Raw genomic sequence first — 14,784 nt, 5'->3', positions numbered from 1 at the left:
CTTCATCATCATCAACAACAACAACAACGCTGACCTACACCATCTCTGTACATGTGTTGCTCCTGGTTTTGCGAGTCAACATGGGACATTTGGATTCGTCAGATGAGACACTACACCTGCTCTCTTTCTTATTTTCTTTTTGTAAACAAAATGGCAGTCACACAGTTTTATTTGGTCTTGTTGGTTAAGATAACTCCGCCCCCTCCCCCTAACACAAGCAGTTCTTGGTTCGAGGCCAGAAAAGTCTTGGTGCCGCTCTGGAATCAGTTTTCCTGTCCATGCCGGTTCTTTGGCTCTCGAAACATGAAGTAATGGTCTGAGATTAGGCATCGGCTCCGAACCGGCCCCGGAACCGCCTCAGTGGTAAAGGGGGTGTGACTTTAAGATGAGCTTCAAAGGAAGAAATAACTTGGTGAAAAAGATTTTTTGCTCCAGTACAAACCTAAAATACAAAGATGAACGCCAAAATACGTCCCTGATTTTACACCGGATCATGACTGAAATCAGTCTCAGATCAAATCAGATTGGATCGGATCAGATCTCCTCAGTTCCTGAATCTGAATCTGATAAATTCTGACTGAGGGATTGCGAGATCAGGAACGGTTCCTTCCAACTGCACATCGTACAGGACATCTGCCATCACGAGCAGCCAACTGAACACACACACACACAGTCTGTTTTCTAAGAAGTGTGTGTCCGTCAAGTTTATCACCACAAATAAACTTCTTTTCATTTTAACTCCGGGTACATTTTTACTCCACTGATGATGATGACAACCAGATCACCAGTTCGTGTGTGTGTGTGTGTGTGTGTGTGTGTGTGTGTGTGTGTGCTGTCAGAATTGCCAGGTGCCTCCTACGCTGTGACATTTAACTCCATCAATCTGGCTGGAGTTTCTAATTCAGTCCGTTTCCAAAACGACTCACGCTGCATAACTCTTTAGGAACACTCATATAATATGTATGACAATATGTGTGAGCAGCAGCCAGAGGCCAGCTGGAGTATCACACACACTCCACACACACACTCCACACACACCACAGTGTACAGTGTGTGTGTGTGTGTGTGTGTGTGTGTGTGTGTGGGAGGGATGTGTCGTCCTGCACCTACACAGCTGATTAACATCATCACCTTCTTTAGGAAATTAATCTGTGTTTTCGGTTCTCGATGTGATCACACACACACACACACACACACACACACACACACACCATGGATCTAAAAGTTTACACACCCCTCTTAATATTACAGGTGTTTGGGATGTAAAAAGTGAAACCAAAATCAACCGTATCAGATCTTTTTCCACCTTTAATATGATACAGCAACCAATAACAATCAGCTGACAAAAACATCCAATAACCTGGGTGCATAAGTATGTGCGTCCCTTAACTAATCCTGTCTTAAAGCTCCTTTAGTTTGTAATTCAGTGTTTCTTTTAATTCCTCTCTTCCTTATAAAAGTGCTTCAGATGTATCCGATACTGAGCGGATCTCCTGTGCACAGCCCTCTGCAAATCATTCCATAGGTTTAGGACAGGATTTAGATCTGAGACCATTCAGGAACGCTGGTCCTCTTCTTCTGAAGATGTTTCTTTGTTGACTTGGATCTATGATTTGGATCGTTATCTTGTTGGAAAGTGATTTTTTTTCTTCATCTTCAGCTGTTTAATACATATACAGGAAAAACAAAGCTGTAAAAATAGATCAGTGTTTGGAGAGATCCATGATTCTGTCCTGATCTGAACCCCAGTCCGAGCTGAAGAGAACAACTGAGCAGAATTATAGCATGATGCTCCCACCACCGTGCTTCATTGCTATTGTGTTCTTTAGGTGAGAAGCTGTCTTGTATTTGAACCACTGTATGTACTGTATATTTTAGAATAATACCTCCAATAAGTTCTACCATGGTCTCATCAGACCAGAACACATTTCACCACATGGTTTGTGGTGATTTCGATGAGCTTGGATGTTTTGTTTTTTTCTAGAGGAAGTGCTTCACTCTGGCCTCCTTACCCCATCACCCAGACATATGAAGAATACAAGAGATTGTTGTCACATGCAGGGAGTGATCAGTACTCACCAGATGTTCCTGTAGCTCCTTTAATGTTGTTGTAGGTCCCTCAGCAGCATCACTGATAACTTTTCTTCATGTCTTTTCATCAGTTCTTGAGGGACGTCCTGATCCTGTTCTTGGTGATGTCACTGTGATGCTCCAGTTTGTTCCCTCATCGATGATGGACTTCATCATGGTCCATGGTTCATCTAATGACCTGGAAATTGTTTATCTTCTTGTTGTTTTTGTTGTTTTAATCACAATAAAGGTAGAAAAAGATCTGACAAGATTTATGTTGGTTTCATCTTTTACATCACAATAACTGGCAATGTGAACAGAGGTGTGTAAACTTTTTATATCAATGATAGATAGATAGATAGATAGATAGATAGATAGATAGATAGATAGATAGATAGATAGATAGATAGATAGATAGATAGATCTGTCATGTGATGAGTGCTGAAGAGCCTGCTGTAACATTTCTGCTGATTTTTCATCTCCGTCTCATTGCTCAATAAGAAAATACTTCCTTTTCTCCCGCAACTGAAACTTCGCTCATCACACCGTCTGCATCATGGGTTTCTCACGTCACCACAACACCAACCCAGATCAGTTACTATAGCAACAGGACACGCAAAACAATATTCACTATTTTTTAAAGGGCATCATTCAAATTTAAATCAGCGGAAAAAAAAACCAGACACACACAAGTTATAAACAAATAGAACATTAAATTTTCAGATAAATTGTACAGATCAATTAAATAGAAAATATAAATTAATGTTATGTATCTAAACACACAAATGTTAGAAAAGAGTATAAATATATATTTTTTTAAATCGGTCCCCTACGGGTCCATGTGGCTCCTGCTTATAAATAGAATAGTTTTCTGATCCCATGTCCATCCAGTTAATATCGCATAAATACATGTTATTAATGATCCTCGCCTCATCTCTTACAGACATCACCAAGCTGTGAGCCGCATCAGGGCTTGGAGTATTTTGGTTCCCAATTTTGTTGACTGTGTTTTGTTCAAAATTCAGTGCTGTGAACGAGATCTATTTTCAGAATAGTAAGAAAGAAAGAAAGAAAGAAAGAAAGAAAGAAAGAAAGCACTTGTTCATGAATTGTCTTCGAAGCATTATTTAGTACTAATGAGCGCATTTTGTTTCACAAGTGTAGTGTAAAGACTCTAAAATAAAAAATTAAAGCGAATAGCAGAAGTTTGACCAATTATACTTTTAAAGGAGAACTGAAGGCAAATTTTTTATTATCAAAATTCTATTTCTCATTTTATTAAATATAGAATGCATTTTTGATCGCTATTTTGTCACTGCTTTGCCAGAACATCTCGTTGGTTTTTCATATCGTCTCTGCGCCATTATTGCTTCTTGGATTTTGCGCTCTGTTTCTTGTCACAGTTTTTTGCTCTACGTTTTTGTCTTTTTTCATGTTTGTTGTGCTACGTTTTTGTCTCAAGTTTTCTGTCTGGACTATTTTTTATGCTAGCATTTTTTGTCCTTGCCTGCCTCGTGTTTTGTCCCTCGCTTTTTCTGGATTATTTTTGGTTTATTTTTTTACTCCTATTAAATCTTTTTTATTATTGGATTTACTGGTCTGTGTTCTGCTCTTGGATCCTACTCACCACATCTCACCACCCATAACAGTATTCAGCCTTGATTTAAAAGAACTGAAAGCTGCAGGTACTGTGTATTGATTAATGTGGGAAATGCGCTCAGTATAATATGGATTTATCACAAAAACACACGCGTGTATTTATTATTTTGAAACCCACCAGCTGACTGATCTGGCATGTTTTAATCATGCGACAGTAATGACGTAAATACCAGCGTGACGGACTAGTGTCCGAAAGAGTTTTTTTCATTTTACCAATGAGCTCATTGTATAGTCCTCTATATAGTAATTCCCTATATAGGGAGTAGGGAGTAGTGAACGAGTGAGCAATTTCGGACACAGGGAACGTTGGCAGATGTTGGTCACTTTGATTTCTGCTGTACGTTTTACTTCCGTCCTACGATGTCTCGCACAGGTCTCAACGAATCTCGTTTACGGCCGTTGCTTTGACATACGGACTGATATATTACAGAGCATATTTCAAACACTCAGAACTTGCTATAGCAGTGACAAAATAGCGATCAAACATGCATTCCGATATTTAATAAAATGAGATAAATAGAATTTTGATAATAAAAAATTTGCCTTCAGTTCTCCTTTAACACCCCTCACCCATCCCAGCCCATCAACAGCAGCCCTTATCATACCCTCAGCAACCCCCCACCCGTACCCCCACCCCTCTCCCCTGATGCCGAGGCTGCACTCGGGGTATATGAAGAAGATGTGAGACGATTCTTCTAGAATCAGAAAATCAAGAAAGCACCAGGTCCAGATGGAGTCTCCCCTTCCTGTGCTGACCAACTGGCTCCCATCAGTTGGTCAGCACAGGAAGGGGAGCCTTACCCAGGTTCATGTTAGCTTTGATTTCTTGTATAAGGCCAATAATTTAATCAGCCTGGACGTTCGTTTGTTATTCCCATCAGTTTGCACACAACGTACGTCTGTGGACCTTGTTCATTTACCAGACATACAGTATTTTGTGCTGATAAAGTGTGTAGTACACACTGTGTACCCTTTTTATTGTTGTAAAAAACATAATACACTGGTATTTTACTGTAAAACATGCACAGATCTTCAACAGATCCTTCAAACTGTGTCAAGTCCCCTCCTGCTTCAAGTGCTCCACTCAATCTCGATGTACATGGACTATAGACAACTCGGTGCTACGTCAGCTATCAGCTCATGTACGACTCGATTTCGTGGAATAACTGTTAAATATAGATATTGTATATTATTCTTCATTTGCACATGACATCATCTCTAATTCTGCATGAGGCTTTGAAACGGAAGTGGGCCATACTGGAGGATCTACACAAACTCACACGGCGTACATTTACTAGAGAGGTTGTTACACACAGTGGTCGAGTTGTAAAATCAAACCAGGGGGGATGGTGAAATTTTTAGTCGCGTGTCGGCCCATCGGTCGGTCCGTCGGTGGGAAACTGGTTTGCTTTTAGGAGGGTTTGCACACAACGTAGGTCTGTGGACCTTGTTCATTTACCAGACATACAGTATTTTGTGCTGATAAAGTGTGTAGTTCACACTGTGTACCCTTTTTATTGTTGTAAAAAACATAATACACTGGTATTTTACTGTAAAACATGCACAGTGTGGATGTCATGTGTCATATTTAGTCAGTCTCCTGGCTGACATACCGACCACATTCTCCATATTAGGGTGAAATGCAGATGAGAAATTTGAAGTTTAACTTCATAGTCATGGTAGGCTCCTTTTAAATCGTTTGGTAAATAATTTATTAAAACCTCAGCAGGCAATGTAAATGAACAACTGAATCTTTTCATATCAAGTCAATAGAATTTTTATTCAAAGCTGAACATTGGGAACATTGAGTTAAATGCAGAGGTAGGTAGGGAACCAGTAAGCTAAAACAAGCAACAGTAAATTGTAAATCAGCCTTACATGTTGTGACCGGCTCGCTAATGAGGCAATGAAGCCTTCAAAACTGCTAGTGTCGTTTATTTTAGCCTTCCTGTCTTGAATAACACTTTTTGTTGCCTGAAGAATAACAAACGAACGTCCAGGCTGATTAAATTAATGGCCTTATACAAGAAATCAAAGCTAACATGAACCTGAGTAAGCTATCGATAGCTGGCTAGACTCCAAACTAACATTCATTATGATAGCTGTGTTGTTATCCGCCGCCCACAAATTAGGCTCCATATCAGTAACTTTACAGCATGATAGCGGGCTCGCAGAAAGTGGGACTGACAGGGGCGGTTCTAGGATTTTTCTGAAACAGGGGCCACTATGGGGCCATATGTAACCTTCAGGGGCCAACAGTGTCGCCACCATCTTTATCCAGTGATAACGCTGCTTAGGTTATAAGGCTACCAACCTGATTTGTACAATTTGTTTAGTGGATTGCATAATGTTATACATCATACCTATATTGCTTATTTTTAAAACTTACTCTTCTACAGTATACCGCTTCTTGGCATCTGTGGGCTCTTCCAAACGGCATCTCACTGTACTTGTATACTGACAATAAAGAACATCTACTTCTACACTACTATCCAAGCACACAAATGAATAATTCAGTACCCTTTTTCAAATTTAAATAAAACATTATGAATCAGTAACGTTTGTAATAATTATTTTTTATTCATTCTGTGTGCATAAAGGGCAGATAAAACATAATCAGCAACATACAGGATAGGAGCACATAGGATAACAGAGGAGCAACAGCTTTTAACTGTAGGTGCAACATCTCATTTTCTCTCTCTCTCTCTCTCTCTCTCTCTCTCACACACACATTCTCATTCTCTCTCTCTCACACACATTCTCATTCTGTCTCTCACACACATTCTCATTCTCTCTCTCTCACACACACACATTCTCATTCTCTCTCACACACACATTCTCATTCTCTCTCTCTCTCACACACACACACATTCTCATTCTCTCTCTCTCTCTCACACACACACATTCTCATTCTGTCTCTCACACACATTCTCATTCTCTCTCTCTCACACACACACACATTCTCATTCTCTCTCTCTCACACACACACATTCTCATTCTCTCTCTCTCTCTCACACACACATTCTCATTCTCTCTCTCTCACACACACACACACATTCTCATTCTCTCTCTCTCACACACACATTCTCATTCTCTCTCTCTCACACAGATTCTCATTCTCTCTCTCTCACACACACACATTCTCATTCTCTCTCTCTCACACAGATTCTCATTCTCTCTCTCTCTCTCTCTCTCTCTCACACACACACATTCTCATTCTCTCTCTCTCTCACACACATTCTCATTCTCTCTCACACACACACACATTCTCATTCTCTCTCTCACACACACATTCTCATTCTCTCTCTCACACACACACATTCTCATTCTCTCTCTCTCACACACACATTCTCATTCTCTCTCTCACACACACACATTCTCATTCTCTCTCTCTCACACACACACATTCTCATTCTCTCTCTCTCTCTCTCTCTCTCTCTCACACACACACACACACACACACACACACACACACATTCTCATTCTCATTCTCTCTCTCACACACATTCTCATTCTCTCTCTCTCTCTCTCACACACACACACACACACACACACACACACACACATTCTCATTCTCTCTCACACACATTCTCATTCTCTCTCACACACACACATTCTCATTCTCTCTCTCTCTCTCACACACACACACACACACACACACACACTTCAGAAAAGAAGAATTCTCCGATTGCCATGCTTTGAGCTATAACGCCTGACAAATTCATCCAAATCCTTTCATTATTTGAACCTGCACCATCCGATAGAGCTAATACAGAAATATGTCACAAAATAAATAACCCGTATTTCTATTCAAAATGCCATCTGACAACTACCAATTTAGTTATTTTAATAAATAAAATGCAATTAAGTACATTACACCCATACAACATGGCATCATTACCTAGAGGGTTACTATTACAGCTAAAGTTGAACTACATACAAGTCTAGAACTAAAGTCGACCCTTAAACTGTGCGTTTCTCCTCTATGCAATCTCAATTAATACCATTTCCAGAAATACCGGTACAATACATTGTATTATTTGTAGTCATCTGGTTTTGCCTACTACATCATGTTTTCTCTGACCTGGTGAAGAGGGGCTTGGGCTAGCAGACTGCTACTGCAGTTGTTGGCCGCCCTGTGGCGCTGGTGCCTGCGTACTTGTGCTGCCTTCATTTAAACCCTCACTTTCAGCTTTTCTTTTGATAAGAAACTGCTGAATTCTCTGCGTCTTTCTTTTCATGCTCTCTCTGTTTCTATATCTGCCAAACACGATAGTTAAGATTAACACAAAATCTTGAGCTTTGAATAAACAGGTCAAAGCTATTGCTATCTTACCAAACAAATTACAACTTAACATCACTAACAAGCGCACTGCCACCAACAGTTTGGGGGGGGAACTGCACCAGCGATTATTGAATTCTCAGGTTGTTCTTCTCGCCAGTTGATTGACAGAACAGGGGCACTTCAGGGGCCAATCAAATTAGAGGCGGGGTCACGGCCCCTGTGGCCCCCGCACCTAGAACCGCCCCTGGTGACTGATATTCGTAACTCTTGACTTACCTCCTGAAATGTTTTTTCTTGCGATCTTAAATCCGAACTTGCTTAGGTCTTGCTGTGCACTCCGCTTGGCCATGATGCTGCAATCCGCTGCTGTCACTGACGCCGAATGAAATAAAAAATAACAGAACCCCAACTGAATGTCACCTCCTCAAATGCTTCGCTTGCGCGTGCCCTCTCTTGCGGGAGCTTATTGTATGCTCAGTTTCAGCAAAGCTACGTGGAATGGCATTTCTAATTCCAATGTTAAATAGAAGTAATGTCCACATTTATTGCTCAAGGGAAGGGAGGGGGGATGCCCATTTTAGGGGGGGATGATTTTGACCATTTTTTATTCCAGGGGGGATGGCATCCCCTCCATCCCCCCTCAACTCGAGTACAGGTTACGCATAAGAATTCCTTTTGTTTCTTCGCTATGCCGACTCTTTGTGCTGTAACTGGATGCGAGCACAACTCTATTCGAGACAAGGGGACTTGTAAGTTCTTTACAATTCCAGCAATTAGAAATAATCAAGGAGAAAAAACAAGAGTTGTCCACGGAGCGTAGACGTCACTGGCTGTCCAACATAAACCAGACTGATCTCAGCGATGAGAAAACAAAAACCACACGAGTCTGCAGTGAACATTTTATCAACGGTAAGTGCTACAAACTAGTTATTAATGAAAGATCTCAATATATAAGAAATATTGGATTGTTTAATAGCCTGGTCGTGCAGAAACTCGCCGAGATCATCGAGTGTGTGATCCGTCAATCAAAGGCTTCTATGATTATTTCATTTTAAAAAGAGCTGTATATAATTTGTGATAACATTGCTTTTATTTTGCTTTTTCTCTCCAATGATCTCTACAACTGTACGGATCCAGACTGGGCTCTGACACAAAATACAGGCCACAACAAAATCAAAGATGGTACTAAAGTGGTAGCTTGAAATGCGAGGCTTACAGAGCGCAGAAAGAAACGCAAAATGATTGAAGAATCTTCCCAAACGATCACAGAGTCAATCGAACAAGATTCATGTCAATCCCCGACCTCAAATCCTGCAGCCTCCTCGCCCAGTGAGGGCTCCATCCATCCATCCATCCATTATCTGTAGCTGCTCATCCTGTTCTACAGGGTCACAGGCAAGCTGGAGCCTATCCCAGCTATGGGCGAAAGGCGGGGTACACCCTGGACAAGTCGCCAGGTCATCACAGGGCTGACACATAGACACAGACAACCATTCACACTCACATTCACACCTACGCTCAATTTAGAGTCACCAGTTAACCTAACCTGCATGTCTTTGGACTGTGGGGGAAACCGGAGCACCCGGAGGAAACCCACGCGGACACGGGGAGAACATGCAAACTCCGCACAGAAAGGCCCTCGCCGGCCACGGGGCTCGAACCCGGACCTTCTTGCTGTGAGGCGACAGCGCTAACCACTACACCACCGTGCCGCCCGGTGAGGGCTGTTTTAGAACTAAATATGTTCTATAGTGTGTTAGATACCTGTCTTTTGAAGCAGTCAAAATGATTGTTTTTAAAATTGATTTGAGAAACGACTACAAGCTTCTAAATGTATCTCCTCTTTACCTTCCAGTCTGTACTCTCACCATGGTGTATATGTGTATCTTGTATGTTCTCCAACATGGCGGCGGTCAATGACGCAGCAGTTTTGGTCATGTGGTTGCAAACAAAGAAAATATAGTGTTTATTATAGATACTTAGATGATAGATATATAGAACGGTGGCTACAATTATCAACAGTCTATAATTATCGACACCTTTTCAGATTTACCAATAAAAAAAATTTTTTACAAAGGTGAGTTTCAGTTACAACAGTTATTATTGGTTAATTAATCAATCAGAAGACCCTCCCCCCCGATCTTGTTGTCTGATGACGCAGCTCATTACCTGAGATGGATTTTTTTTTCAGCACGATCAGTAATTTGAGTAAAACCCGGACGTTATCATCGCAGGTGAGCATGGTGGAAAGATCATGGACATATTTTTACTGATCAAATTCACCGATATTTCATGATCTCCTCATCAAAACCTACTTTGTTTCTGACTCTTTCATTTGACAGCCGCCATTTTGTATCTAAACGCGTGTTTGAGAATCACGTGAGGTGTCGATAATAGTGATCGCTTTCACCGGTGTCCACCATTATCGACACCCTGTGGGATTAAGGGACATTTACAACTGTTATGGATCGATCTTTGTGTAACATTGTTGAAGTAGATGAAGTACTTTAAAAAATAAAAGTGCTGTGATTTATAATAATGGTTTTTTTTTCTGATTCATAACAGAATGGAATGTTTATAGAGTATTTGGAATCTGATTGCAATAAATAGAATTCAACCAGAATTAAATTCCTAGCATATAAAAAATTATATGCTTGAAATATTCAGATGTTTCTATTCCATTCAGAATTTTTTTTCAGTTTGTTGTAAATATCGACCACATATTACAATATCAGGAGACATTTTATATTTTGGTTTGAGGAATGACACGCGACCTTTGACCTGGATGTTCATGTGGTTATAATGTCAATCACCTGTTGATATTTATTGCAAAACTACAAAACTAGAAATTAATACAAACAACAACGAATGATGAACAAAATGTGATCTACAAAAATACTGAGAAAGTGGAACAAAAAGATTTTCTGATGCAGGTTAAACATTATCAGTTCATTTGTTTACAAACATTAGAATTACTTCCTCATTTACGTAAACACCGACATCGACATATTTATATAAAAGATATTTTGTATGAAATATAATTCTATATAAAACAAATTTTAAGTAAAAACGTTTGTTAACTTAATACCACATACCGATAATTTTTTTATTATAAATATCATCTGGATGTTGATAATTGTGGAACGATGTGATCTGATACGCTAAGTAATCAGGAATCAACTCTTTTTTTCTTTTTTTTTTCCAGTTGAAGTTTGAGTAATTATTCATGCACAATTTACATATTAAAAGTATTTTCTACTTTTGCAACGGCCAAAAGATCGTTAAGGTGTTGGTAATTGTAGCCGCCACTCTATTTATTGTAGATTACATATTTATTATATTTTGTAATGTCTATATTGTCCATATTGTCCATTACATATACACGTTGTGTACATATTCTTATATTACGTATACATAACTTACACATGCATACATTTACACTTTTTTAAAACTTCTGTACGCATCTCCCATAACTACGGAACAGAACGGGACAGAACAGTACCATCACATATTTTAATGTGGTGTCACGTATTTTCTTATATTTGCCTTCCAGGTTTTTATATGCTGTTCCGTCCCATGTATAACAAGTGTTCCATCCCACAATACAATTTTTGTGACATTTATTTACATCATATACAGTGGTATACAAAAGTTTGGGCACCCCTGGACAAAATTGCTGTTACTGTGAACAGTTAAGCAAGTTGAAGATGAAATGATCTTCAAAAGGCATAAAGTTAAAAATTACTCATTCCCTTTATATTTTAAGCAAAAACATTTTTTTTTATTTTCATCTTTTACATTTTCAAAATGACAAAAAAGGAAAAGGGCCCGAAGCAAAAGTTTGGGCACCCTGCATGGTTAGTACTTAGTAACACCCCCTTTGGCAAGTATCACAGCTTGTAAACACTTTTTGTAGCCAGCTAATAATCTTTCAGTTTTACCTGGGGGATTTTCACACATTCGTCCTTGCAAAAGGCTTCCAATTCTACAAGTTTCCTGGGCTGTCTTGCACACACTGCTCTTTTGAGATCTATCCACAGATTTTCAATGATGTTTAGGTCAGGGGACTGTGAGGGCCCGGGCAAAACCTTCAGCTTGGGCCTCCTGAGGTATTCCATTGTAGATTTTGAGGTGTGTTTTGGATCATCGTCTTATTGTAGGACCCGTCCTCTTTTTAACTTCAACTTTTTTACAGATGGTGTGATGTTTGCTTCCAGAATTTGCTGGTATTTATTCGAATCCATGCTTCCCTCGACCAGTGAAATGTGCCCTGTGCCACTGGCTGCAACACAACCCCAAAGCATGATGGATCCACACCCATGCTTCAGAGTTGGAGAGGTGTTCTTTTCCTGGAATTTGGCCCCCTTTTTTCTCCAAACATACCTTTGCATGTTGTGGCCAAAAAGTTCTATTGTGATTTCATCAGTCCACAGGACTTGTTTCCAAAACGCATCAGGCTTATTTAGATGTTCATTTGCAAACTTCAGACGCTGAATTTTGTGGCTCAGACGCAGGAACGGTTTTCTTCTGATGACTCTCCCATGAAGGTCATATTTGTTCAGGTGTCGCTGCATAGTAGAACAGTGCACCACCACTCCAGGGTCTGCTCAATCTTTCTGAAGGTCTTTTGCAGTCAAACAGGGGTTTTTATTTGCCTTTCTAGCAATCCAACGAGCAGTTCTTTCAGAAAGTTTTCTTCATCTTCCAGACCTCACCTTGATCTCCACTGTTTCTGTTAACTGCCATTTCTTAATAACATTACAGTCTGAGGAAACAGCTACCTGAAAACACTTTGCTACGTTCTTGTAGCCTTCTCCTGCTTTGTGAGCATCAATTATTTTATTATTCAGAATGCGAGGGAGTTGCTTAGAGGAGCCCATGGCTGTTGATTTTAGGGACAAGTTTGAGGAGTCAGAGAATTTATACAGCTTTGAAATCTGCATCATCTGACCTTTCCTAACGAAGAATTTGAACAAGCCACAGCTCAATAAGCTAATTAAGGTCTGGAACCTTGGTAAAAGTTACCTGAGAACTCAAATGTATTGGGGTGCCCAAACTTTCGCATGGTGTTCCTTTTCTTTTTTCACTCTCCAATTGTACAAAACAAAAATAAAACACAAATCTTGCAGAAAACGCTGAAAAGAAATGTCTCATCTTTACCTTTATGCCTTTTGGTGATCAGTTCATCTTCTGCTCACTTAACTATTCACAGTAACAGACATTTTTAGTAAGGGTGCACAAACTTTTGCATAGGTATAGTCTTACCTTTTTTGTTCCAGTTTCACAGAGACATCCATCACGTCCCACCGTTTTATTACTCGGTACTTACATTAGTCATCCCGCCTTTATAGATGAACCCGTCTCGTCACGTATGATAAAGAAAGAAGAAAAACAAAATATATTGCTTAATTGTTTTATTGTCAAAACATATACAGTGGCATGCAAAAGTTTGGGCACCCTTACTGAAAATGTCTTACTGTGAATAGTTAACTGAGCAGTGGAGGGCGGCCCCATGTGGACAGTTGGGGGTCGCACCTGGAGGACGCTCTGGACTCTTGCAGTGGTGCTTTTGTGGCTGGGGACTGCAGTTGACCTGCTAACTTTAGGACTGTAGTTGACCTGCTAACTTTAGGACTGCAGCTGACTTGCTGACTTTAGGACTGCAGTTGACTTGCTGACTTTAGGACTGCAGTTGACTTGCTGACTTTGGGACTGCAGTTGACTTGCTGACTTTGGCACTGCAGTTGACCTGCTAACTTTGGGACTGCAGTTGACTTGCTGACTTTAGGGCTGCAGTTGACTTGCTGACTTTGGGACTGCAGTTGACTTGCTGACTTTAGGGCTGCAGTTGACTTGCTGACTTTGGGGCTGCAGTTGACTTGCTGACTTTGGGACTGCAGTTGACTTGCTGACTTTGGGACTGCAGTTGACCTGCTAACTTTGGGACTGCAGTTGACCTGCTAACTTTGGGACTGCAGTTGACTTGCTGACTTTGGCACTGCAGTTGACCTGCTAACTTTGGGACTGCAGTTGACTTGCTGACTTTAGGACTGCAGTTGACTTGCTGACTTTGGGTCTGCAGTTGACTTGCTGACTTTGGGACTGCAGTTGACTTGCTGACTTTGGGTCTGCAGTTGACTTGCTGACTTTGGGACTGCAGTTGACTTGCTGACTTTGGGTCTGCAGTTGTCGTGAACGGTTTTGCGCTCGGGTTTCTGTCGGTGGGGGGTTTATAGCATCAATGAAGCTGACTTCATGTTAAAACTGTTAATGTTATAGTCATGTTGTCTGTTGTTGCCCAAATGAGGATGGGTTCCCTTTTGAGTCTGGTTCCTCTCGAGGTTTCTTCCTCATGTCGTCTGAGGGAGTTTTTCCTTGCCACCGTCGCCACAGGCTTCATCATTGGGGATAAATTAGGGATAAAATTAGCTCATGTTTAAAGTCGTTCAAATTCTGTAAAGCTGCTTTGTGACAATGTTTATTGTTAAAAGCGCTGTACAAATAAACTTGATTTGACTACACCACCGTGCCGCCCACGATTCTGAACCGTGTGTGTGTGAGAGAGAGAGAACAAACATGATTCTGATTCTGATTCTATTTAGCTGATAATATTTATTTTTAGATTAGATTTTTTTGTGTGTGTGGAAATTTTGTCACAAATAACTTTTCATACCAAAGTCTGCTTAATAATAATAATAATAATAATAATAATAATAATATAACAAAATGAAATGAAATAAAGTAAAAGAGGAAGTCATGTTGGCAGATGA

The 14,784-nt window shown here is 40.2% G+C and overlaps 1 protein-coding gene across 1 annotated transcript in view; it reads right to left on the bottom strand.

Moving 5' to 3' along the window:
* The window catches only part of det1 (DET1 partner of COP1 E3 ubiquitin ligase), a 206,275-nt gene extending 202,051 nt beyond the window's left edge, over positions 1-4,224 (bottom strand). Inside the window, exon 1 of the mRNA XM_060928491.1 lies at positions 4,215-4,224. The gene's annotated coding sequence lies outside the window, so the exon portion shown is untranslated. The remainder of the gene's footprint in view (positions 1-4,214) is intronic.
* Positions 4,225-14,784: the final 10,560 nt, after the last annotated feature.

The sequence above is a fragment of the Neoarius graeffei genome, chromosome 8, assembly GCF_027579695.1.
Source record: "Neoarius graeffei isolate fNeoGra1 chromosome 8, fNeoGra1.pri, whole genome shotgun sequence".
NCBI lineage: Eukaryota > Metazoa > Chordata > Actinopteri > Siluriformes > Ariidae > Neoarius > Neoarius graeffei.
The sequence above is the reverse complement of the archived record's forward strand: the minus strand, read 5'-3'. Positions and strand labels throughout refer to the sequence as shown.